We start from the raw sequence: 25636 nt of genomic DNA on the forward strand, positions 1-25636 counted from the left end.
CTTATATGCTGATATGTCTCTGGTATTCACAATACTGAAGTGGCAGACATCATTGTTTGCCTATCAGCTGTTGTCCTTGCTTCTTTGTCAACACAAACTTGATTTTTCTAGTACTAGTACAAAGAGGTTCAGAAAAAAACCCTGGCCTAGAGGATGTATTTTAAGGTATAATATAAGTCAATCCTAGGTTTTTCTATTCTGTTGCTAGTGATCTGTTTAAGAATAGGAATGTCCTATGCTTTCAGTTAAAAAGAGCAACATGTGGGGCCTCCCCGGTGGCGCAGCGGTTGCGCTGGGTTGCGAAGCTGCCCGCAGCCTCTGCAGCGCCGCTTCGATCCCCGGCTGCTCCCCGGCAACCGGGTGAGGGTCCCACATTGCGTGCAGACCTCTCCTGCCGCCCTCTGTTCCCCTCAGCAGTGTACTTCGGTCCTTCTGCCTGCTCTGCTCCCCACTCTGGCTCGGTGAATTCTCTCACCCTGCCGCGCTTCTGACTATACCCAGTGCTTGTATAAATAAATAAATAAATATTTTAAAAATAAATAAAGAAAGATTTATTAAAAAAAAAAAAAAGAGCAACATGGCTTGTGGATCTGTGGCAATCAAGAGGGAAGCAAACTCAAGACTAATACCCCTATGATGGCAGAAGGAAACAGCCTCTGGGGCCTTGACAACATCATTGAGCTACTACTGATTAACAAACTTGGCACCACCTATACACAGACTTCTATTGTGAGATAAAATATTTCCTGTAGTTATTTAAGCCACTTTTAATTTGATTTTCATTTTTCACAACTGAAAGCAACTTGACCCAGTAGGCATGTCGTAAATATTTGGTAACTTACTGACTGATGAAACTTGCCTTAACTCCTGTCATATTGGTGAACGAAAGCTCTAAACATTGAGTAGGAAAGAGAAGAAATTCCAGTGGGAGTAGGCCTCAACATAATTTAAGGAATCTGGAAAACTGAAGTTTTTAATGTTTTTTAGGCCCTGACTTTGGTGGTGAGGTTGATGGGTGAGGAGATTTTGAACCTTAGAAAATCACATAACGAGAAAATTTCCAATAATGTTATTGTTGTATCTTAGTTGAAATTTAGATTTAAATTGGATAGTACTGAAAATATTGCACTTGCTAAGGTCTCCCTGGAAAGGGAGCTTTCATGCTAGCCAATGCTGCAGCAAGGTGTGGAATCATATACCTGAGTGGCTAAGTGCTGGTATCTAAGACAGGGCTGTTGAGACCCTTACTCAATTCTGGGTTGTCACCAATGGAACTATGTGGCAAATACAGTTAATGGGGATGATATCCACCATCTTCCTTTGTGCCTACTTGCAGCACAGATGAGATATTGTCAATGTTCTTTACCTGAAGTGTAAACAATATGCGTTTTAGAAAACCATAGCACTATCCTGGAAAGAAAGCAGAATCTGGTATAAGGCAGAGTATTTGCTTCAGTCTGTTCTGGGCTAATCAACAGAACTTTTGATGACTGATCAAGCTGAGGCTTTGCTTTTCACTTGGAATAGAGCAGTAATCTCCGATATACTTTATGCTCTAGATTTGCCTCATTCTATTGTAGCTCACACACATTAGTACAAAGAATTGACTATGGTGCTTCTCTGTTTACAATCCCTTGATGACTCCCTATCACCTATGGATATTTGTAAGTTTCTTCACCTGCCAACAGAAGCCTGATTCAATCTGGGCACTACCTTCCTCTCCATTCTCTTCTCTTCTCTCATCCTACTACCCCTTCCCCCACCCTCAATCAAACTTCCTATAATTCTTAGAACATGGCACATTTCTAAAATCTCCATGTCTTACCTTTTCTCTACAGCTTGTCCTCCATGTACATTTTGGTCTTTTTTTTTTTTTTTTTAAAGATTTATTTATTTATTTATACAAGCACTGGGTACAGTCAGAAGTGCGGGAGGGTGAGAGAATTCACCAGAGACAGAGCAGGGAGCAGAACAGGCAGACCGATAAAGCACACTGCTGAGGGGAGCAGTGGGCAGCAGGAGAGGTCTGCATGCCATGTGGACCCTCGCTGGCGGCCGGGGATCGAACAGGTGATGCAGAGGCTGCGGGCAGCTTCGCAACTTAGCACTCAACCACTGTGCCACTGGGGAGGCCCAATTTTGGTCTTTTTGTAAGACACATCTTTGATGCACTCTGGGAAGTCATCCCTGTGGTTCCCTTCATGAAGAATTAAAGTCCTGATTTTATCTGATTTACTTCATTTTCATCTTGGTTCTTGCATCATCTGTGTCCAACCAACACCAGATTTAGCACATACTAAAGTCATATCAGTCACTTTTTCTGTAAATGAAAGTAAATCAAATTGAGAAAGAGTAGGAATGAAACACTCGAAGCAATTTATGATGCAACAAAATTTTTCTTCTAGTCAGGATCCTGGGAACCCAGAAGATGAACCAATACTTACGCACTTTAGAATTTAGAGTCAGACTTGTAGGACAATGAAATTGCTCAATATCCTAAGAAATCTAAGTGCTTGACTGATTGTGATACCAGAACACTTGCTATTCTTTTACCCAGAATTTCATCCAACCCCACTGGGGAAATTACCATCTGCTTCTGATATATATCCCAGCTTCCTCTGGGAATTAAAGTGCAAATTTTAAGTCAATAATTTTAACAATATCTACCTCCCCTGTTAATAAATAAATCTTCTGTTTTCTTTTGGGAGCTGCCTATCTACTTTGGTCAACTATCATTCAATACATTCTCTAGTCCTTTCAAGAACTTTCTCAGGAATGTCATTTGGTTTATCTTGGACAGACAGATGCATATGGATTCCAAAAAGTGGTCTCCAAGGATCCTGTAGATCAAATCCTTTTTTTTTTCCAGTAGATAAACAGAATCTTCTTCTTGTCTGAATTGCTATTGTATGAGGAAAACTGGTTGTCCTTTTGGGGGAAGGGAAAATACTCAATTATTGAAAAATGAAAATGAGATTCATTTGTTTGCATTCCTCTCTTCATAGTAACCAATAATATTCACTCCTGCAATTTTTGTAAGCTAGATAAGTTAAGGTGACTTAGAATAACTACTATAGCTATATAGATTTTCCTAATCTAATGATTTTTAGAAAAGTATACGTTCTCTTTTGTTTGGATATCAGGCTTGAGCTCAGAAAATGTAATTAGAAAGATGACATTTTACATAGAAACATTTACATTAGTGCCTACTATAAGAATCCTACAGCTGATAGAAGAATAGGTGACAGGTAATTACTATTTTTGCTTTAGCTGCATGGGATGGCAGTCTGTGTTTGCCAGAATTATATATATATTCATCTTGGCTGATGTGGATACAATTAAAATGTTCTATGGAAGGCTGAGGAGCCCTGTGTCCTTTGGCATTCTGACATCTTTAGGAAAGCTATACCTACACACTTCAATTTCTTTAAAGTCTTACAAAAGAATATTACCAGTTTCCTTTGGTGAATTTGGTTTCCAGATAGTACGGGGGAAAGAAGAAAGAAATGGGAATGACAAATGATTGTCATGTGCTTCAGCTCCCAAGCATGAAATTGGGGTTCAGGCCAGAAGAGTGAGTTTTCTTTGGGTCCAAGCCAGCGAATTGAAACCCCATGAACCCAGTCTTTGGATATGTCATTATCTAACAAGCCAGAGGAAATGGATGACATGATACCGGGTCACTGAGATGAATTGTGGTCTATACTTTATGTGAATATCAGCCACCAGTTAAAATATCAATTAATATCAGTATCGAATTGTCCCATCATGTGGACAATGGGAATGGAGAAGCAGCTTGCTCAGATCCTGTGCAGTAATAAGGAGTTTAGTCTGGATACCCTGGCGATGAGCATTAATTTTGCTATGTTTTGATTTAGTGTTTGTGTTAATGTATTCTAGTATGTCTGGGAATATGAAAGTAACACCTGGTGTGCTCTGTGCAAATGCTTCTCTGCTTCAGGAGGAAAGCCAAAGGGGACATACAGCTGAACCTGCAGCATCATTATAAATAGGCTCCAGAGAATAAACTCCTCAGATTTCTGAGAATAAAACAAAGTCAGAAAATATGGTTAAATCTTTGAGCCTTTCTTATATGAAATACATACCATTAAGGAAATTTCATTCTCAGAAGTTAGTTCTGGGGTAGTCTTTAAACTAAACCAGGCTTGTTTTGCATGCTCATGCCCTTAAAATACTCAAACACACACACCCACATGTACACACACACAATTACAATTAAAAACAATGAAGCCAGTTTAAAAACAGTGTTCATGTTCAGAGGTTTAATTTTGCTGATATGTCAAACTGTCAAAAAGTATATGTCCCTTCTGGAATTAAGGCTGCCAGAACTGGGCATAACTGTACATTTTGCTAGATAAGTATCCTGAAGGTGAAGCTGTTGACTTCAGATTCCTTGATGCGATTGCTCCAGTCTTCAGTGCTTCTGAGAGCAGCATTCCCTTCCTACTGTGTAATTGAGAGCTGGAAACTCATATGTTTAGCTTCTTATATAAAGAGTTTCTAAGAATGACAGGCAAGGCAGGAAGGCATTTCCTTGTAAGACCTAAAAATATAGTATCCTCATGCTAAAAATGTTGGATAGATTACTTTAAAATTACGATCTTCCTAGATCTGTATCAAATCTAATAAAGGAAGATACATTGACATTTTGGATTTTCTCATATAAAAATATCCAAAATCCATTTAATCCTTTTATTCAATTTTTTTACTTATTTTATTGAAACTCAGCAGTTCAGTTTCATTCAAGCTTATCCCTGCCATCCTTGCTTGAATTTATCACCAATGAGAAGATAACTAAATACATTGAATCATTTCCCTTGCTGTAGTCATCTTACAAACTTGTTGGAACTTCTGCTGGGAATTTCTAAGGCACAATATGAATAAGAGAGAATTTACTGTTTTCTCCCTTAATGTATACAGAGGCAAAATGTTTTTCCCTGTTTGCTACATTCCCAGGACTAGAAGGTCCTGCTATCAATCTCCACGTTTGCCTAGAAGTGAAAGGTGATAAGTAATCCATGAATTCAGTATACATTGAAAATACATTTCTACCTCAACAAGAGTGCTGAGTATTCAACTGGAGTCCTCAGGTGCAGTAGGAAAATGCAGTGGTCTGTGGCGCTCACATTCTGGCTGATTAATACACTGTTAAATGTTCTTTGGAGCACTGCCAGAAGAAATATAAACAGCAAAAGAACTTACTCTATAAGTATCTGTCTTTTTGCCAAATTGTATGAGGAAAATGTGTTTAAGAAAAAAAAAATGATAGGAGGATGTATTTTTATTACATGTATGCTCATCAGATCCCAGCTCTGTAAAATCCATTAAAAACAACATGAAGTATTTAAAATCAACAGCAGTCACCTTGGTTGGTTACTGATTCACAAGATTAAAAACATTCCAAACTGAAAATGAAGGTGCATTAATAAACACAAGTTCCTGAAAGAATTCTTGGTGATTACCTGCTGGTCTGTTCAATGAGGAGGTTTAAAAACTCAAGGAAAAATGTCAGCACTTAAGTAAGGAAAAGGCATCAATACTCAGAGCTGTCCTAGCAGACTGAGAAGGGCAGTTTTGTCTAGTTGTTGTACATATCCCTAGTAATGAACGATGTTTATTTTCAAGTCTCTGGCATACATTGGTCCAGTGGCAGGAAATGTTTTTAAACTAAATATGGATCTTGAGGGCTTTCCCAGTGTTGAGAAATGGATCTTGAGGGCTTTCCCAGTGTTGAGAAAACATTCATTTTTTCCCACCCCTATTGGTTTCATAACTCCTATTTTCTGGGACACAGGAAAGAACTGAGTGCCAACATGACGTTGAGACACCATCCTCATGTCCCAGCCTGAACTTGTTCTGTGCCAGGCTCCATTTTGAGTGTTTACAGATCTGAGCCCCTTAATCTTCCCAATAACCTATTGAGACTAATACTAATAATAGTATTATTATTAGTACTAATACAATGATTAGTGCTAATTACTAGTATTAGTACTATTATTACTACTAATAATAGTAGTCACTATTATTATGGTCCATTGTACAGAGACAGAAACTGAGGCTTTGAGAGGTTTAGTAACTTTGGATGAAGTTTCCATAGTCAGTTCATGATAGAAATCAATTTCCAAAGGCAGAATCAGTATACTGAGAGTCAGGGACAGGTTCCTAACACTGTTTTAAAATATCTAGATCTTATCCTTGAGGATCTCAACTTAAAATGATCTTCTATTATTTGTCCTTCTCCAAAATTAATAACCTTGGAGAAAAATTTCAAACAGGTAGAACCTTCATATAGCTGTGTTTTAAGTGAAATAATATGCTGGCTGCATGAAATCAATATACATATACATAGAAGGAGGAAAATGGAATAAGATAGATTGTGTTTTAAAGAGTACATGCCTGAGTGTACAAGAGTACTTGCTTTTGTATACAAAGCTCATCAGAGTCTAAGGGTCAGCAGATGTCTAAATGTTCTATTGGGAAGGTGACCAGAGGGTATATAAAGGGCATGGAACTGTGAACTCAGGAATGTAAGTGATAAAGACTGACTGTTCATCTCCTATTTTTTTTACCCCAAAGCATCTGCAAAGTAAGGCTGCCTCCCCTTATGAGGACCTCATGACCACAATAGTATTTTGGAGGGAAACACTAGTTCATAAGTCTTCCAAAGGCACATTTGTATCTTGTTTTGGACATATTTAGAATGCTTAAAATTTTAAGTTTTACAAACATGTTAATTGTCTGTAATGCTTGGGGCCATTGCACTTTAGGTGGGCCTGCCCTGAACCCAATGAGATAAGGTCATGGAATTTTCTTGGCACCCTCAGGAGTGGTGTTACAATGGCCTTCATGCTACTCTTATGTTCTAGAAGTCACCTGAGCATTGGAAAATCAGTTTTATGAAGTAGCATCACACTTTCCTTTGTGAATTTTATTTTAGTTTGACTTTCTAAGTAAATAGATTTCCAAGTCTAGCTGAAAGAAGGACAAATTGCCAGTCAAAGGAAAGGTGCTTTATAAGGCAAGGCCCACAGTCTCTGAGGCAGCTATGTGCCTTAGCAGTCCCAATTCTAAACACTCCATAGAATTTCCTTTTGCTGTATTTCTTGTAATTGAGATGGTCCTTGCATATGCCATCTCTTATAATCTCTTTCCCTCATGTATTGGGTCCATTCTGTGTCCTGAAGCTTAGAACCTTGACCTACTTTTAGCAACCACTACAGACTGATACCTCTTTTGGACAGTTCAACTGCCTTTTTGTGGCAGCTTTGTCCTGGATACTGTTTTTTGGATCAGTCTTGATGCCTCCTTCCAAAGCTGTTCTACCCACTGAGCCCAGACTTTGAGATCCTGGCCAGGCAAATGCAATTTTGGAAGGGAAGTTGGAAAAAGGCACACCAAGGTCAGGTTTCTTTCTTTTTTTTTTTTTTTAACATGACTCAGGACACTAGTACTTATCAATAGGAAGAAGGTGCTGGAACTCACTTTGGAATCACTGATAAATACCCAAAGTATTGTCATAAAGCTATATCTTGGTTTTTATAGCCTCTGTCTTTTACTGATTAGCTCACTGGACACCATCTGTTGTTGGATAATTTTTTGATTTTCTCCCATATCTGCATCCACAGTAATAAGTCTCATGCAGCTAGTTGGTTGAGTTTTCCTCCCTGCACCAATCAGCAGTGGTAGAGAACAATAATATCCTGTAATGATGTTCTCCAAACCTCAAACCAATACTAACATTCAACCCAAATGTCAGAACTTTTCTAGAACCACGGATCAGTAAAAATATACTATTATATAAACTGATCACATTTTAAATTTGGTTTCAAATTAATGTGCCAAAATGTATAAAATTGTACCAAAGTATGGGGCCCATTCTGGTAAATTTGCTATAAAAAGGTCAGACCTAGGTATTCTTGCAGGGAATGATGTGGACAACACAGTGAGGGAGCAAATTAATAGTAAATAATCTCCCCTAGTATTAATGGGTGACCATGTTTTTGCATGATGACAAGTCAGACATTTGTAACTGACAAGTCTAGAGAAGTGGTCTAGTGATGGAAGAGAAGTCAGCTTCAGGGAATTCTGAGCTAGGTGCATGCCTCACTACAGAGAATGATATCAGTGCAAAGAGCTGCAGTGATAAGGAGAAACACTATACCCAAAACAGTTGGACAATATCTCATATAACTCTCATACTACCCAAAGAGGTGAACAATATTTACCAGCAACATTTACAGAGGGTGGAACTGAGTGAGGTGAAATGGTGTTTATGGTGGCATGGCTGTGGTTAGCAATATTAGCAATACTAGCAGACTGTTTTCTCTTGCTTCAAAGACCATGCTCTCCCACTGTCTCCTACTTAAGTTGGATATCTCTGCTCAGATGCTGATTTTAACTTTGCATGCAAGGGCATTGGGAATTTTTGCCTGAGTTTAGAAACAAAAGACCATGTGCATTGGGTGGGAAACACTGGACGTAGTGCTTGCTCTATTTTAGGAAGAAGGTGGATGGTTGTTTTGGTTAAATGTTTTAGGTTTTTGACCACTCAGCACCCAACCAACTTTCCTAGTCAGGGGAAGTCCACAGTTGTCTACACTTTGGGGGGAATATGATTCCCTACTTTCCCCTATAGAAAGCAGAAACAAGGCCAAACTTCAACTAAATGTGTAGCCTTGATCCAGAACTGGAAATAAAGCTTATGTCATATGACAAAGGATGGGTAAGAATTGTGATAGAATGAGGGGGAGTAGCAGTGATAGCTTCCATACTCTTTCTGCTGAGAGGTGCTTCTTGTGCTTCCTACTCCTTGTGGGTTTCTCAAGATGCCTGAGTTTCCACTTTCAGTTGGTTCTTTTAACTGACCTCTGCTCCAGGAGGCTCTTCCTTCCAGTGAATTTCCTGCCCAGTTTTTTTTTTTTTTTTTAACTTAAGAGCCAATTTATCTGTTGTTGAACCAAGAGGTTGTCAACTTCTCCATGCTTGGGAATTGCTGTCTGCCAGGTCACCAAAAAGGAAACAGTCCAGAAGAAGCTCTCACTCATAAACTCTGGGGTTTAGGCTCCAGGAGGCCAGTTTAAGTTCAAAGTTCTGGGTTTCAAAATACAATATTCTTTTGTAGACATAGCCTGGCCTTTTAAACTTGATTTTGTCCAAATAGCAAAATTATACCGAAATGGAAAATATTTACTTTTGACATTTCAAGTGACAAAATGAAACTTCAAATTTATAAAAGTCACTCTATATAGAATTTGAATGAAAAAGGAAAGTACAGGTGTCCCGCTTCAGTAACCCAAACCTCCCTAATTTACTTGAATTTCAATATTCTGACATTGCCTTAAGTTCTTTTCTATACTTAGATAACAACTTTTACTTTTTTTGTAAGTTCACATCAGGAAAAAGTGACTTGATAAGTTAATCTTTCTATCAAATTTCAGGTCCCTCCTCATAGTTTGAAAGTAACAGTCATAATTTCCAAAATGTTAATGCTAAACCAGCCATGAAGAGGAGCACATATCCAGGGCTAGAGCAAGCAAACAAAATTAATTAAAACTAAGTATAAAGCTAACAATAGAATACACACACATATCTACACACATATATTTATATATGTAGACATGTACATATATAATAAATATACACGAAGACATACTTTCCCATACTTTTGAGATGAGTTTCATCTATCTATCTATCTATCTATCTATCTATCTATCTATCTATCTATCTATCTATCTATCTATCTATCTATCTATTTATACAAGCACTGGGTACAGTCAGAAGCGCAGGAGGGTGAGAGAATTCACCAGAGCCAGAGCGGGGAGCAGAGCAGGCAGAAGGACCGAAGTACACTGCTGAGGGGAGCAGCGGGCGGCAGGATTGGTCTGTGCACCATGTGGGACCCTCCTCGGGTGGCCGGGGAGCAGCCGGGGATCAAACGGGTGCTGCAGAGGCTGCGGGCAGCTTCGCAACCCAGCACTCAACCGCTGCGCCACCGGGGAGGCCCTGAAATCAGAGTTTTAATGGAACTTGAGTTGGTAGCAAACTGATAGAATTTTTACATTAAACAAATAAAATGTTGATAGAACTCTTACTCCTTAATTTTTTTTAGATATTTGTTTATTTGAAGAACTGGGGTGTAGGACAGTGGTGCGGGAGTTGAGAGGATTCACCAGAAACAGAGTTGGGAGCAGAACAGGCAGATTTACTGAAATACACTGCTAAAAGGAGCAGGGGCAAGAGGGGAGGGGTCTGCTGCGCCCTGTGGGTTAGCTCCCTGTCTGAGATCAAACTCAGGCCCTGGCAGGATATGCTGGATCTTAACCCGTAGGCCACCAGGGAGGCCCTTACTCAAATTTTAAGAAGTAGCTACTCTCTCCTTCCAGAAGACTGAAGTGAAAATGAATAATTTGCTTCCTTGACCGGGTTCTCTGAAATGTCTCCTCTGCTCAGTGGCTTTTTAGAACTGCTTGTGTTTCCTACATAAAAAAAGAAAGGTTGTGATATTTAATGAACTCTCTGGCTCTAAAATTATAAGTCTGCAATTTATGAAAATAGGACTCATGTGAATTCTCCTGCTGTTGTCCATAGTCCTGACTGCTTTCCCGGATAGTGGAGGAGCCGGGCACACTACTGAGTCTTTCCTCACTTCCCTGCTTCTCCCTCCCCCTGCAGCAGCTGCTGGGTCATATGGGAGAGCTAGGGCTCAGGGTGGGGCTTCTGAATGGCAGAGGGTTGTCATCAAGGTATGAGCCAGGGGAACCTGAGTCCACGTATCCGATACCAAAATATGTGAATATTCCCTATATCTACATGGAAAATCACAAAGACTAAAAACTAAAAGAGTATCATCCAGGATATCAACAAGGAACAAATGGCTCATTCAAATTAGAAAATTCCAAAGGTTTATTTATAAAGGGATTCTGTGTGTAGATATGGGGAAGTATAAGTTATATTTCAGTAACATGGGGTTAATAACAGCAATGGAGTTACCAGGGCTAAGGCTGAGGAGAGGGGCAGAGGAAGTGGAGTCTGGAATTACTGAGATGTTTTAGAGAAGACCTCTTAGAGAAGAGCAGTGACATTTGCTTGAGCCACACAAATAGTCAAGGCGATAGCTCAGAAAGAGTGCCATGGGGATTAAAAAACTTGAACCTACTCTCCTTCCTTCTTGTCTTCTGCCGAAGTTCTTCCATGTCTAACCCAATTGGACTCCAAGAGTAGGCAGGTTCATTGATGGAATCTGTATACATCAGTCTTCTGAAGCAGGAAGGCGTGGATATGGAAGATCAAAGAGAAGGCAGCCATCACACAAAGAAAAGAAACACAACCTAGGGGCAAAGTGGTTTCAAACTCTTTGTTAAAGTAGCAACTTAAATCACTAACTACATAAAAAAACAATAATGTATTTAGTTTACCCTTTTGTTATATGGATTTGGTAACCAGTCCCTGAGAACTCAGAAAAAAGATGACTCTATAAGAATAAAATGATAACATCAACATCTAATTAATGAGAGTGAAGATAAAGGAAAAGGACCGCATGACTTTCTGGTCAGCAGAACTAGAGAAATGCCAGTGGGTATTTGTGTATCTATGGAAACATTGTGTTGACCAGTGGTCAGTGTGGGACTCTAGTGACAGAAAAAGGGTTTTTGAAGGCAGGGTTTCAATGGTGCTTGTTTCAGCACAGAAAGGGAGAGTGTTCAGGCCTAAGTAAGGAACCAGTTTCATTCCCTGCTTGGCATCTTGATACAAAGAAAGACACAGCAGGGGTCACCACTTGCTCCCACAAGTCTTCTTTGTCTTGAGTACACCAGCAGCTCTCATTCTGATTTCTTTATTTGTAGTGTGGTTACAAACTGAGAACATTCTGAGGTGACCTCTTTTGTCTGAGACAGTTGTCATGTTTCTCCGACCAATGGGACCATTGGTATTCTAAGGTCCCTGGAGCTTAGTTGCTGTCAGTTGCCCCTCTGAGATGCATCTGTTCTCTCGTGCTGGCCATTCAGATTTCTGAGTCTGCAAAACTGAAGGTCAGAATGTGGACCCTGATATTCCTGAGACCCTTAGGGAGACAAGGTGCTGTTTTGCTGAAGATACTAGGGGCTTTACCCTTTACTTTTAGGAACTTCTATCGGACAGGATTTTGAGGGTGGTTTTTCCACTGTGCTTGTTTCAGAAAATAAGTGAAAAGGGCCAAATCACTCCTGTGAGTCACAATGACCGCAATGACCTCCTGTCATTTTTATGCTTTCATAAATGCTTTCTTATACAATCTTCAAAACAGCCCTGTGAGAATCATGATTGTATTCTCACTATTCAGTGGACACAAAGCAAAGGTCAGAGAAGAGAAATAAACAGAGTTACATAAGCAGTGAGTTGTAGAGGATCATGAAGTCAGCCCTTCTGAGTGAAAATGTGAGGCCACAGGTAACAGTAGCTTTAAAAAGAGTATGTGCTGGGAATTTTTCTAAGTTTTATAAATATTAACTCTTCTAATTCTCAAACAATTCTCTGAATGAGATTATTATTATCATCCCTATTTAGCAATGAAGAAGATACAGCTGGAAAAGTAGCTTGCCCAAGGTCATAGTTATTGGTAAAATGAATTTTCAATTCCAAGCAGTCTGCATCCAGAGATCTTGCTCTTAATCACTTTTGCACAGTGCCTCAGGGCCCACACTGAGGAGGGCAACAGAGGGAGGAACATGGAGTAGTGCAGACAAGTTAATTCAGGCCAAGATAACTGTTAGGGGCTTAATGAGCTCAGATGTTAATTGTAAATCTTAACATCTCTGAATTCAATGCTGCTTGCCTTGTTTTTAAGATTATCTGAGAGTTTAAGTCCTTGTCATACATTCAAACAAACACTACAGGAGGTTCAACTGGTTTAAGTTACTAAAAACAAAACTGGTGTTTTGCTTTACTTGGTTTGGTGATCTTGAAAATCTATTTCCACTGCGGAATGAGGAAGCGCTACTATAGCAAAAAGGTGGTGGGCACAGTAGTTTGATACAAAAGAAACCAGGAAGTCAGGGAAACTTGATAAATGGTGGTTGTTACAACATTTCCCCCCAGTGCAATTTAAGTTTGGTTTGTGAGATGTTCTTGTTGATGAAACTAGCAATGCATTTTAACCACTACCTGGGTTATGACTATGCCAGATGGTGGAATTTCCAGCTTATTTTAAGGTCACAGATTGTATTTTACTTTCTTTTCGATACAATGCCACAGAAGAGCACCATTTTTTCCTCATTTCACTAAGTTATTTTTATATGAGTGATCCTGTAAATTAATTAAATGAAACACAGTAATAATTCATTTCTTTAGTTGCACTACCCACATTTGAAGTGTTCAGTCCCCTTGTGTAAATGGCATTAACAATGACCACACATTGAACATTGCAGATAAAAGACATTTCTGTCATCATAGATTGCATATTGAAAAGCCATACACAGTCTGATCTCAGGAATTAGAGGAGTGGTTGGGGTGTTCCTTGGAAGTGGCCTCTTTCCTTGATTTACAATTAAAATGACAAGGTTTATATAAATCCCAGGGAGCAAGCTAGCTCAGGTAGATTTTGAACGTTTTACTTTGGAATATTTATATCCAAATCCTCTATGTGCTCCTATCTTCTTATTCTCTATAATTACACTTATGCCTGTTAGGAAGTTAGAGCCTTTATCATCCATGTAAACAAGGAAAAGGGGCTTTGGACCACACATGGATCTGATCATGTAGTGATAGTAGTAGTTGTGTAAGAGGAGCTCCTTGGCTTCTTTTTCAGTGATGCAGCAGAGGTGGCCGACCCTGGTGAAGGTTGGGTTTCATGTATGAGTGGGGAGTAGGTTTTGAAACCCATGCCAGTTTTGAAAGTGTGCCAATTAGGTTTTTTTTTTTTTTTAATTTTCTTTTTTTTTTTTTTTTAAAGATTTATTTATTTATACAAGCACTGGGTACAGTCAGAAGCACGGGAGGGTGAGAGAATTCACCAGAGCCAGAGCAGGGAGCAGAGCAGGCAGAAGGACCGAAGTACACTGCTGAGGGGAGCAGCGGGCGGCAGGAGAGGTCTGCGCGCCATGTGGGACCCTCCTCTGGTGGCCGGGGAGCAGCTGGGGATTGAACTGGCGCTGCAGAGGCTGCGGGCAGCTTCGCAACCCAGCGCTCAACCTCTGCACCACCGGGGAGGCCCTGTGCCAATTAGGTTTTAACCTGCAGAGGTGCCAATTGGGTTTTGAAACCTGTGCCAGTTTTGAAAGTGGGCCAATCAGATCTGAACCTGCATCTGCACCAGTTGGGCTTTGAAAATGGTGACAGTTTTGAAAATGCACCAATCAGATTTGAAACCCATGGATCCTGAAAGCCATGAAAGGCAGGCCAGCAGGCAGATTGAGACAGTCTCACCCAAGACTCTCACCAGGAAAGACCTTTGCCTCAAACCTCCAACTCTCACCTGGGACTCTGACCTGGGAGTAAAATAGTGCCAAGGTGGGGGATAGGATACTGTGGATTCTCACCTGTACACTCACAATTGCAAGATACTGCTTAGGCTAGGGGGTGCAGAAGCAATGAGGTTTATGAACAAAGAGGAGATTGGGAAAGGAAAGAACTTCCAAGGCTACCTATCCTACCCCACATAGTGTCTGCAGTGCCCAATAGTCTAAAACAAAGGCCACTCTTGCAAGATGATGCTGTCCCTTTGATGATAGTGTGGAGCTGGTCGTACACTGGTAAATAGTGTACCAGGATACAGCTCATGATGGCAGTTGGGGTTGATCACAGCATCCCACAACATCCCACAGAATCCCACCACAGCATCCCACAACAACAATCTAAAATTTGGGCTGAAAAGCACCAATGCCAGACCAGACAGTGCCAGACACAATAGCACCAGGAGGTGGTTCTGGAGGATCAGAAGCAGTGAACAACTATCAGAGGTGGCTGGTCATGGATCAGCAGTGCCAGTCAATTCTGGACACCAGGAAGCAGAGAAACCAGTGTACAGCTCTGTGAAAGCTGTTGGTGTAAGCGAACAGCAGATGGCTCCTTTAAAGATATTGAGCACAGGCCCACAAAGCTCAATGTCAGAGGCAGAGCTGGAGGCAGGTATAACAGTCAGGTCTCTGTGAAGGTCATGGTGATCTGGAAATATGCAGAGGTGTCAGAGTTTCTTGAAGTCTGCAGAGGTCTGTGGAGGTCTCAATGTCCCTCTGCAAAAGGCCTGATGAATGGGTCGGCCCCCATCTGTTGAATTCATTTCTTCTGAAGCTGTCTGCTAAATGCATCCAAGCTGGCTTCTGCTCTGGTTATATCCTCTTTAGGGTCTCTGCATTTCAAATCTAATTGGACCATTTACAATATCAGCTATTTGGTGCCAGTAAAGCACCAATCAGATCGCTTCATTTTTCAGTCCTCAATAGTCTCTACAATCTTGAATCGCACTAGTGAGAGATCAAACTTGATTAATCCAATGAGAGTTGAAACTGATTCCAATTCCATTTCCAATTTATACCCCTTATTCAAAAATGAAACCTCTGCTAAATGTCAAGATACATCCTATACTAAGGTCAGGGCAGGTTCATCAATGATAGGCTCGGGGTAGCTGCGGCTGCAGCCAGATTCAGTGGGGGCAGGTATAGTGATTCAGGGGGGCGTTCAGCAGAACTGGGAAAAGTGTTCAAGTTGCCGAAGACCACTGTGATGGCCAGGTGCATCACAAGCCTTTCTTCTGCAGCTTGCACTAGGCTGGTGCAAGCCTATCCTCTAGAGTTCCAGGGCTAGCTTGCTCTGGGGTGAGGTAAGGAAACCACTGCTTCCACTCTGCACCACTGGCAGAATCCATTACTGACTCAGAGGCTGCATGTGCCAAGGCAAGTGTGTGGGGGTGTGGAATGAGGGCTGACTGAAGGCAGCATGCTGAGGTGGTAGGATCCCAGAAATGTCACCATGTCCCACAGCTTGCACCAGGGCCGGGCAAGCCTCACCACTGCAGCGCTGGTGCTAGCTTGCTCTGACTGGGGTGAGAAAACCACTGCTGACATAGGCTGGCACTGATCTGGGGTACTGCCTGCAGATGGCATTGCAGAGGTGGTGTCGGGGGCACTGTAATAGGAAGATCTTTGCTTCTGATCCTCCGGTGCTGCTGTCTTACTGCTGTTCCTGCATCCTGCACATACCTGATGACAGACACTGCTGGCCTGGACCCATGCCTCTTAGAACCATTCACTTCTTCCTGATCCTCACTACAGGCACTGTTGCCCATACCTGTGCCACCTCTAGAGCTCTCTCCTGTTGCTGTTGCCTCTGATGCTATCTAGCCTGGTCTCTGCATGACCTGTGATTACCTCCAGCTGCCACCAAGAGCTGGCTCCTGGTCTACTGCTCCAGGTTGTCATTGGAGGCACAATACTCATTCATGAGAAGCTTTCGATTTGGACTAAGGGAAACTGCAGATGCTATCTGGTAAGGACAGATATTTGTGGCCTTGCAAGCTCTTTCCTTGTCCTTATTTACCGCCTTGTAAAACTGTTGATACACTCTGAGTTTGAGTTGTGTCTTGCAATTGTGAGCACACAGGTTAGGACCTACAAATTGTGTGATCCCTCAGGTTGTCACAGTGTTGCTACTACTACTACTACTACTACTACTACTACTACTACTACTACTACTAAAAAGTCTCTTCCCCTAAGTTAAACATCACCTTGGGGGTCTCTTTTTTCAGTACTACTACTACTACTACTTTTTTCATTACTACTACTAGTAGTATATCACCCCAAGGTGATGTTTAACTTAGGGGAAGAAAATGGAGCACACTTGGTCTGCATGACCTTCCATTGTAGGGTGGAACAGGAGGTTCTGGATTTCATTCCTTTTTGGAATCTGTGTTCTGTTTGTAAGAAGCCATATTGTCAGCATCTGTGAAACTCTTTATTTCTATTGAATCAAAATGGGCTCAGTGTAATTCCTATGGAACAATGATTCTCTCAGTTTTGGCCATACATTAGAATCATCTGGAATCTTTTAAAGCCCCACTATTCAGACCGCATCCCTGGCTAATTGAATACAAATCTCAGATTCATGCAAGTACCAGAGTTGTATTAGACTCCCCAGGTGATACTAATAGGAGCTAATTTTTGAGAAATTGTGCTTGCTGTAAAGAATTCCTTTTTATGTACAGCACAGTGACCTAAACATATATTCTACAACACTTTCCCGTGGTTTGATAATGATATAAAAGCCTTTGATTTATACCAAGATTATCTGTCTTGGTAGTAGTGCAGTAAAGCAGAAAGAACTCTGAATCAGGAGCTAGGTAATCAAAGGTTAGTTCAAGCTCTTCACAAAAGAGTTATTGTGTTATTCAAATCTCTTTACCTCTCTGTCTTCTCATTTCCTTACCTGTTATCTGAAGGTATTAGACTTGAGGGGTTCTAACTTCCCTGAAGCTGTACACTATGAGCTAAAATAAACTGTACTAACTGTCCTATTAGAGAGCATGGAGGTGATATAGTTTATGATGTAGCTGTGTACCCACTAAGCATTTGGGGGCAAAAATTCTTTTTCTCCTTTGATGTCCCATGGTGTAGAATACAATGTCTCCTTGAGCATCTTCCTATAACTGGCTAGATCACTACACACTGTACATTTCTTCCCTAGGCTACCGATGAGTCAATTTTTCAGATAGAATGAGCAGTCTTGTTATAGTTATGACAGTTAGAGTCAGTACTGCTCTCAGACAGCCAGCTGCCTTTCTGCCAGCAACGTTTCATATGATTTGAAGAGTTTAAGTGGACATGTGGCACTCAGGACAGTTTGGAAAGAGGGCTGAGGATGCTGCACCTCAGTCAAACTTGACAGTGATGCACTCTGGGATTCCCAATACTCTGCCTTCTCTAATCAGACTGGCTCAAGGAATAGCTACAGCTGAGACTGCTAATTAAAGGCAATAGGACACATGACTGCTTTGGAATGACCTGGGAGATTAGGATTCTCTCCTTTCTAAACTTGGGCATAAAGCATTTCTTTGTGCATTAGCTTTGTATCTTTAAAAGAAGTTGCTTGGGTCATGTGACTCTAAGATCCTTTCCAAATCTAAAATTGTATGAAAATGTTTTCTTTGGAAAGTTACCTTTGTTATTGCTCAATGCCCTCTTCTTTTCAAGGTGTTTGACAATAGATTTTGTGATTATTTCCTCTGCATTTTCCCCCAAACTTCCCATGGAGAGAAGTTAAACGTAAGGTCAGGGTCATTCCTTTTTCCATTTACAGAAAGAAACTAAGTTATTCCATTCCTGCTTTGGTCAAATTGTTTACCCTTCAAAAAAATTTTTAAAATGGTAACTGATCATCTTGAAATTACTCTAGACATGTTCTTAAGTGTTTGTAACTTAAGTTGTCAGGATCTGGAATGGACCATAACTGTTTCTCTTATTTTGTCTTGTTTTCTTTTCTTCTATTACAGGGTTTCCTTCCATGTAGACTGAAATAGAATATAAAGACTTTTTGGTGTCATCTGCCAATATTTTTCCTAGCCCTTTACAGAGATGTTCAAAGTGAGGCCTCTGCCCAATAGTACTGCCTGAGAGCTTGTGAAAAATGCAAACTGTTAGGCAGTCCCAGTTGATGGAATCATCAGCCTTGAGATGATTCTGATGCATACTAAAGTTGAGAAATTGAGAGCTACTACTCTAATAAAAAACATTTTCTTTTAATCTTTTCCCTTTTCTTTTCCCTTTTATAATGCTTTAAAAGACATTGTTTCTCTTTAAATCTTTTGAAAAATGAAGCTATATTTTCTGCATTGAATCTTTTTCATTCTTATCCTAAAAGACCTAATAATTTCTTTTATTCTTTATGAATGTTCTAGTTTTTCCTTGTCTTTCTCACAGACTGTTTATGAATTAAAGGAAATACAACCAGATAGGTGACTGAAGAATATTTTTATAAAATTCTAAAGTCTAGTTACTCCATCTGTGGTCTTGATACACTCTCATTAGCATCATTTGGAGTCTGCAAAACCTATTTCCATTCTAGCTCCACTGAATCAGAATTCCCACTCTAACAAGATCTCCAGGTAGTGAATCTACAAATTAAATTTTGAGATGAACCACTTAAAAAGAATAATTCACACCTTAAGTAGAATTATTGTTTCAGAGGTTGTAATAAAATTACTTGAAAATTTTAACTAAAGAGTTATGTTTTATCTTCAAGGTAATAATATATCTGTGATAATGTGGACTTTCTAATGATGGCACAGAGGAGAGGGTATTCTTTATCCAAAATAAATGGATGATACATATAATAAATAAAAATGATTTTTATTCTTCTACATAGGATTATATAAACTTAAAGAAGTAATCATAGAAAAGAGCATGCAGATATAGGTAAAGGAAATCTAATTAGAAAAAAATTTCCAGGGCTGTAATATAGACTGTCCAGTCAAGGAAATGACATAGATAATTTTGCTGTGAAAAGATCACAAAGAAGTTCTAGAGGCAGATATGGTTCTGTGAAAATACAGTGCAGTACTAATGAGTCACTGCAGTGTATTCTCTGAGTAGATACTAAACATTGTGCACCCTGCATGCCGTTTACTGGAATTATTCTGCATAACCCCCATAGCAGCCCTATAAGGTAGATACTGTTATTGTCCCTAATTTATAGAGGAGGGAATCCAAGGGTTAGAGGTCAAATAACAAAATATAGACTTACAATCCAGAGAGTTTTAATTGCTCTCACTGTTTTAATTAGGATAAGATTGGAGGAAGCAGATAAAACCTCAAGTCTCAATGGCTTAGAAAAATTTACTTGCTTATGCTAAGTTCATAATGCCCTGATAAAGTCTTTTTCAAGCATAGCTTCAATAACCCAATGCTATTCTTGCAGCTTTGCCATATTCCACATTTGGCTTCCAGCATCAACCTGCATCTGCCTCACTCCAGTAGAAAGGAAAAAAAAAACTTGGGGATTTGGGTAAAGGGAATTTTTTTAAAAGGTCAGTCCCAATATTACATACATCACTTGAATGTTAAGGGAAGCTAAGAATTGTGGTCAGTCTCAGAAAGAAGAATCAGGTTTGGTGAACATGTCTCCACCAAACTACCTGCTTGATTTTGTACAAGTAGCTTATCCTTGCTAACCTTTATTCCCCAGCTGCAAAATGGGAATGATGATATCATATTATCATCAAGATGCTATTAAGATTACATTATTCCACTCCTATTATTACTGCAATGCATGGCTAACAGTTTTTATTTTCCTTGCTGACAGTTCCTTGGTTCAGAAGATACAATCTACTCAAGAATTATTGATTTCACTGAGGATAAAAATATGACAGAGACATTGGAATAAAGTGAAAATATCACCAAGGAGTTGAGTGGGACAAAATAATTAAATATTTGGTAAAGTCAGGCATAAAAAATTGATTTTAGGAAGCAGATTCAAAGGCTTCAAAGAAAATATGTTATAGCCTTCTTCCTGGTTACAGATTATAAATGTGAATGTGTCTTATTAGAGAGGGAAGAATCAAAAAGGAAAGCAAATTCTGACAACAAAATCATTCATGATTACATTGAGGGAAAATATAGAGGGATTCAGTGCCCAAAGGAATATTTGCTGCTGTTTGCGGTGGTCTCTGATAAAAGGGTGTATACAAAATATAGGAGCCAGGACACACTCAATTAAATTATCAAAGAGCATCATGTGTCAGGAAAAGCTCAAATTAAAGGCAAAAGAAACAACTTTTCCTTCTGTTCAGAGGGGAGACAGAGAGGGACCAGGCCCCGTGATTGGAGCAGATGGTGTGAAGTTAACAGCTGTCAGAGGGGAACAATGCCCCAGCCTCCCTTGCTTTCAAATTCTCCTTTAAGAACTGGGGAGATTGGAAAGCTAGTTAGGCAAAGGGATCATCTAATCTTTAATGGGTTCAGACCTTTAGGTTTAGGTGAATTGCATCCCAGGGTTTGGGAGAAAATGTAGAATGAGAGTCAAAAGGCTGGAAATAGAAAAGCACCCTAATTTTAAAAAAAGCAGTGAAAGGAAGGTGAAGGCAACTCCAGTTTGGGAAGCTTAGCAGATCCACAATCCTTGAAATATAGAACTTATGGAAGGCTTGCGAGGACTTTGAGAGGTAAAAATGCCCTATGAGCCACATGGTTTCACTCATATAAATCTAAACTTGTTTCTTCTTGAAGAGGTAAATGTGTCACAATCTTAACATAAATTGGTTTCAGTGGGGATTTAACTAAGTGCCACACAGTACATGGCACAGAATATGTACTTAGTTGGTTATTTGTTGAATTAATCTATGAAAAGGATCCTTAGGAAGATGATAAATAAAGATTATAAAATTAGATGGAATTATGCAGTTTGAACAATGGACTTAAGGCTACATGGAGCAAAGTCTTTACCAGCATATTTGTCCTGTCCCCATATAGACCTGGATGTGGCCTTGAATAGAAATGAAAACATAGAAGATCAATATATCAAGTCTAGCAAGAATATACCCAATTTAAAGAGGTAATGGCTTCACAGTTCCCAGAAAAGGTTAACTAGACTGCAGTTTTTATAACAAAGTCCAGAAACCACATCAAAGGAAAATTAGCAAAGTCGGAAGAGCTCAAGCAGGTAATGGTGAAGATGAGAAAATGGAAGTCGGGCCATATAAGACAATGATGGAGAAGACTAAAAGTAGAGGAGTAGACATTCTAGCAACTTCCCATATGTTACAGACTATGTGGCAATAATTGTGCATGACAGAGCTATGATAGACATAGGAACTATTTTAGGGATTGCAATTGTATTTCAGTATACAGATAACTTGTTCATAAAAAGAATGAGAATCATATGGTAGCTCTATTTTTAGTAATTTAAGGGTCCTTCACACATAGTGGTTGGGCAGTTTGCATTCCCACCAACAGTGTAAGAGAGTTCCTTTTTCTTCACATCCTCGCCAGCATTTGTTGTTGCCAATTTTTTTTTTTTTAAATATGGGTTATTCTCACCAGTGTGACATGGTATTTTATTATGGAGCTAGAAGTTATTATGCTCAGTGAAATAAGTCAGGAGAAAAAAATATATTGGATGGCTTAATTTATAGGAAGAATATAGGAAAACCAGAAAAGGGTAAAAAGAAAAAAAGACAAAACTTGCAGGCAAACTATAGATTTTAGGCATAAAGCAGGGGAGGGAGAGGAAGAGGGTCAAAACAGGGACAGGAAGATGATGGGAGATTTATGGGGATTATACCTGAGGGAAGAAATCAAATATGATACAAAAATGAACAACAATGTAAGAAAATAAAAAAGTTTAACCAAGAAAAAAAAAAAAAGAATGAGGAGTCTCTCAAAAGTAGTGATTGCCTTCTGGTCTGAATGGCCACTTTCAGCAATGTTTAATAGATTATTTCAGGTGTAGATGAGAAGTGAAACGAAATAACATTAAAAATCTCTCAAACACCAAACCAAGATGGTCCTAGATTCCCCTGTGTCATTATTGGTTCTCCCATTATTGATGAGGAGCTAAGGTGCTAAGCATGCTATAGTTGGTTACACTAGAAAGCCAGGGCTGCCAACTCACAGTCCTGCCCATTTTGGCTGCTGCACTTGAGGAGCAGACATATGTGTCACTTCCATAATGCATGCTGCCTCCAGGGGAGAGACTTCTCTGACAGCTGGCCAAGGAAGAGCCCTGATGTCAACTGTCAAAGTTTGCATTTTTGAATGAGGGAATGAGATTTCATTGCAGCAATATGAGATCAGATGATGCTTTGAAACCAAACAAACCTCAAATAAGTTCTTTAAATTTATATGATATGAGAGTTCTCCTGGGCAAATCAATATAATTATATTAAGGTTATAGTGACAATTAATGGCACATTGTAAGTGGAGTGGTAAATATCGTAATCTCTGTGTTTGTTTTGAACACCCTGGGGGTTGTCCTACTTTTCTATTCATAGAAAATGAATAAGCACAATAAATAACCTTCCAATTCATTACTACCAGTTATTGCTAGGGTCTCTTTCTCTGGGAATCAAACTCAGAAAATTTGGGAATTGGAGAACTCTGAATGAGTGCTTCTAAAACAAAATGTCAACATAGAATTCATATATTTCTCAAACAGAACCTTAACATTGGGCCTGAAGCTGATGCAAATGAGGTAATGATGTGAGATTCATATTTATACCATGTATCAGTGTCTATCTCAGCATACTATTAAAATTCAGCAGTGAAAAATTTCAATATTGTTGCATTGCCCTCTACATGTGATTAAAACCAGTTAATTTTCTTTCCTTTGCAAATTTTTCTTTTCTAATATCAACCAATATTTGCCTGCAACCAATTTACTATACTCTGAGATTGGAGGGTAGGATTAAATTTTTAGCCATTCTTTCTCCTACATGGTCTGGCAGAGTCAGTCCCTAGGCAGTCCCTACTAAGCTCACAGACACTTAGTAATTTATTTCTTGAATAAATGGACAAATGAATGCATAAGTGACATTTTGTTCAAACAGTTGTAACAAAGAATTCTGATTCCAAAAGAATCAGAGAAACTTAGTGGTTCAATGACCATTGAAATTATTTGGTTCTGTAACTCCTCGCCCCACCATCTCTGCCAAGTACTTTTTATTTTGATATATTCATTACAACTCTTGGCACTTAGTTCCAGTTTCAGATGGCTGTGACCACATGAAGTCTTCTTTATATTAATACAATGTAGCTCCCTAGAGTTTCCACTCAAACTGTTCACGGTCCTATCCTTGGGGCTGTCCATGCTCTACCACTTTACTTGCCTCCATAAACTTAAACACTGTTATGACATCCATGAAACCTCTCTTCTCCAAGTAAATACTCCAGAATATCCATGCATTTCCCCATGAGACACATTTTCACAAGTCCCCTCACTACATCACAGTGCTGCTCCAATTGGTCTTGAAGAGAATTGGCAAGAATGAACTCCCCAAACTTCAGAGTATAGTGTAGGATAATCATGTGCCATCCAGTTCCTTATTTTGGCTATACTAATGCAGCTTCATACCACATGATTTTATAAGGCAACCTCCTTATGCTCTTCATACATATGAAGCATAATCTCAACATACAAACCTTTTATTTTTTGCTGAAACTAAGTCAGGTCTTCCCCATACCACATTGTTCATTTTATTTTTTTGTTAACACAGATGGAAAGTTTTGCATTTATCCCTGTCATTTCTCATCTTGTGAGACTAGTTTGTTATATTAGTCTGTCAAGAACTTATTGAGCTGGTTCCACATCCTATGTTTTTCCAAACCTTGTGTGGGCTGCAGAACAAATAAAACCACCTTCTATATCTTTATCTAAGTCACCAAGTCTACTATCCAGGATATGACAATGGTCTTAGAGTTTCTTTCCCCCTTCAAATCATTTGACTGCAAAGTAGTAAGTTATCTTTTTTTCTTTTTGTGCCTCTGTTATTTTTTTATACTCCAGCTATATATAAATATAATGATCTAAAACAACAATTATTTCATCAATATTCATTAATGATGGCTCAGGAATTCTGACAGGACACAGAAGGGTGGCTTGTCTCTGCTTTGAGATTTCTGGGGCCTCAGCTGAGAAGACGTGAATGGCCATCAGTGACTCCAAAAACTGACAGCATCACTCACTCCTCTGGCACCTATGCTCAGTTGGGGCTATCTCCTGAACAATACTGACATGTGGCATCTTTGCATATCTTGAACTTCTCACAGTTTCTCACAGATGGGTCCAAAAGAAGCATTGGAGAGAGAATGTTCCAAAAGAATGACTAGAAGCTGTGTAGTCTATTCCACCCTAGTCTCAGAAATCACAAAACATTGGTTGAAGTAGTTTTAGGCTTACACAGATTCAGCAGAAGAGGATCTACATGCCTCCTCTCAATGAAAATGTCAAAAGAGTTGGAGTCATTTTTCAGAAAACTACCTCTGAATGGCATCTGACTGACAGTCTTCCAAATCTATTTAGTCTTTAATATGAGAATACATTTTTTGGTAAGTCTTCAGAGAAAGAAAAAATGAGTGCACATAACAGCTATGTACCTGTAATGTTCAACTCATGTGGAGATTTTTGTTTGTTTTTGTGTGTCAGTTTTAGAGGCATATGTAATAATCAGAATATTTAAAAGCATTGAATTTGATGGGTTGAGTGTATTACAGTGGTATGTGATATCCAAGGCCCTAATGAGCCATGCATATGATTTCCATACTCCATTAATGCCTTCTTCATAAGTGATTTGATTCTCGACCCTGAATATCACCACTCATGTAAAGTTGCTGTCAAAGCCAGAAGCTCCAACTAATTGGAGAACTACAGGTGAAAGAAATGTTCTGCTGTCTCCCAGGAGAGTGCTGAGGGCTCATGGCAATGAAGTTAGTGTGGAACAGAGAATCATTCAGGGAGCCCATGTTCTAGGCAAATGCCCAAACAGGCTTATGTCCCCATTCAGTGTCACCATGTGCATGCACACAAAGGATGTATCTTCTACTTTGAAAGATTTTTTTAATAGAAATGTGCATAGAAAGTGACAGAGAAGAAAAGTTTTCAAGTAACAGACTCCCAATAAAACTCCCCTAAGGCGCCTCCCCTGGTGGCATAGGTAGTT

The sequence above is a fragment of the Talpa occidentalis genome, unplaced genomic scaffold (assembly GCF_014898055.3).
Source record: "Talpa occidentalis isolate TD23 unplaced genomic scaffold, MPIMG_talOcc4v2.1 talOcc4.14, whole genome shotgun sequence".
NCBI lineage: Eukaryota > Metazoa > Chordata > Mammalia > Eulipotyphla > Talpidae > Talpa > Talpa occidentalis.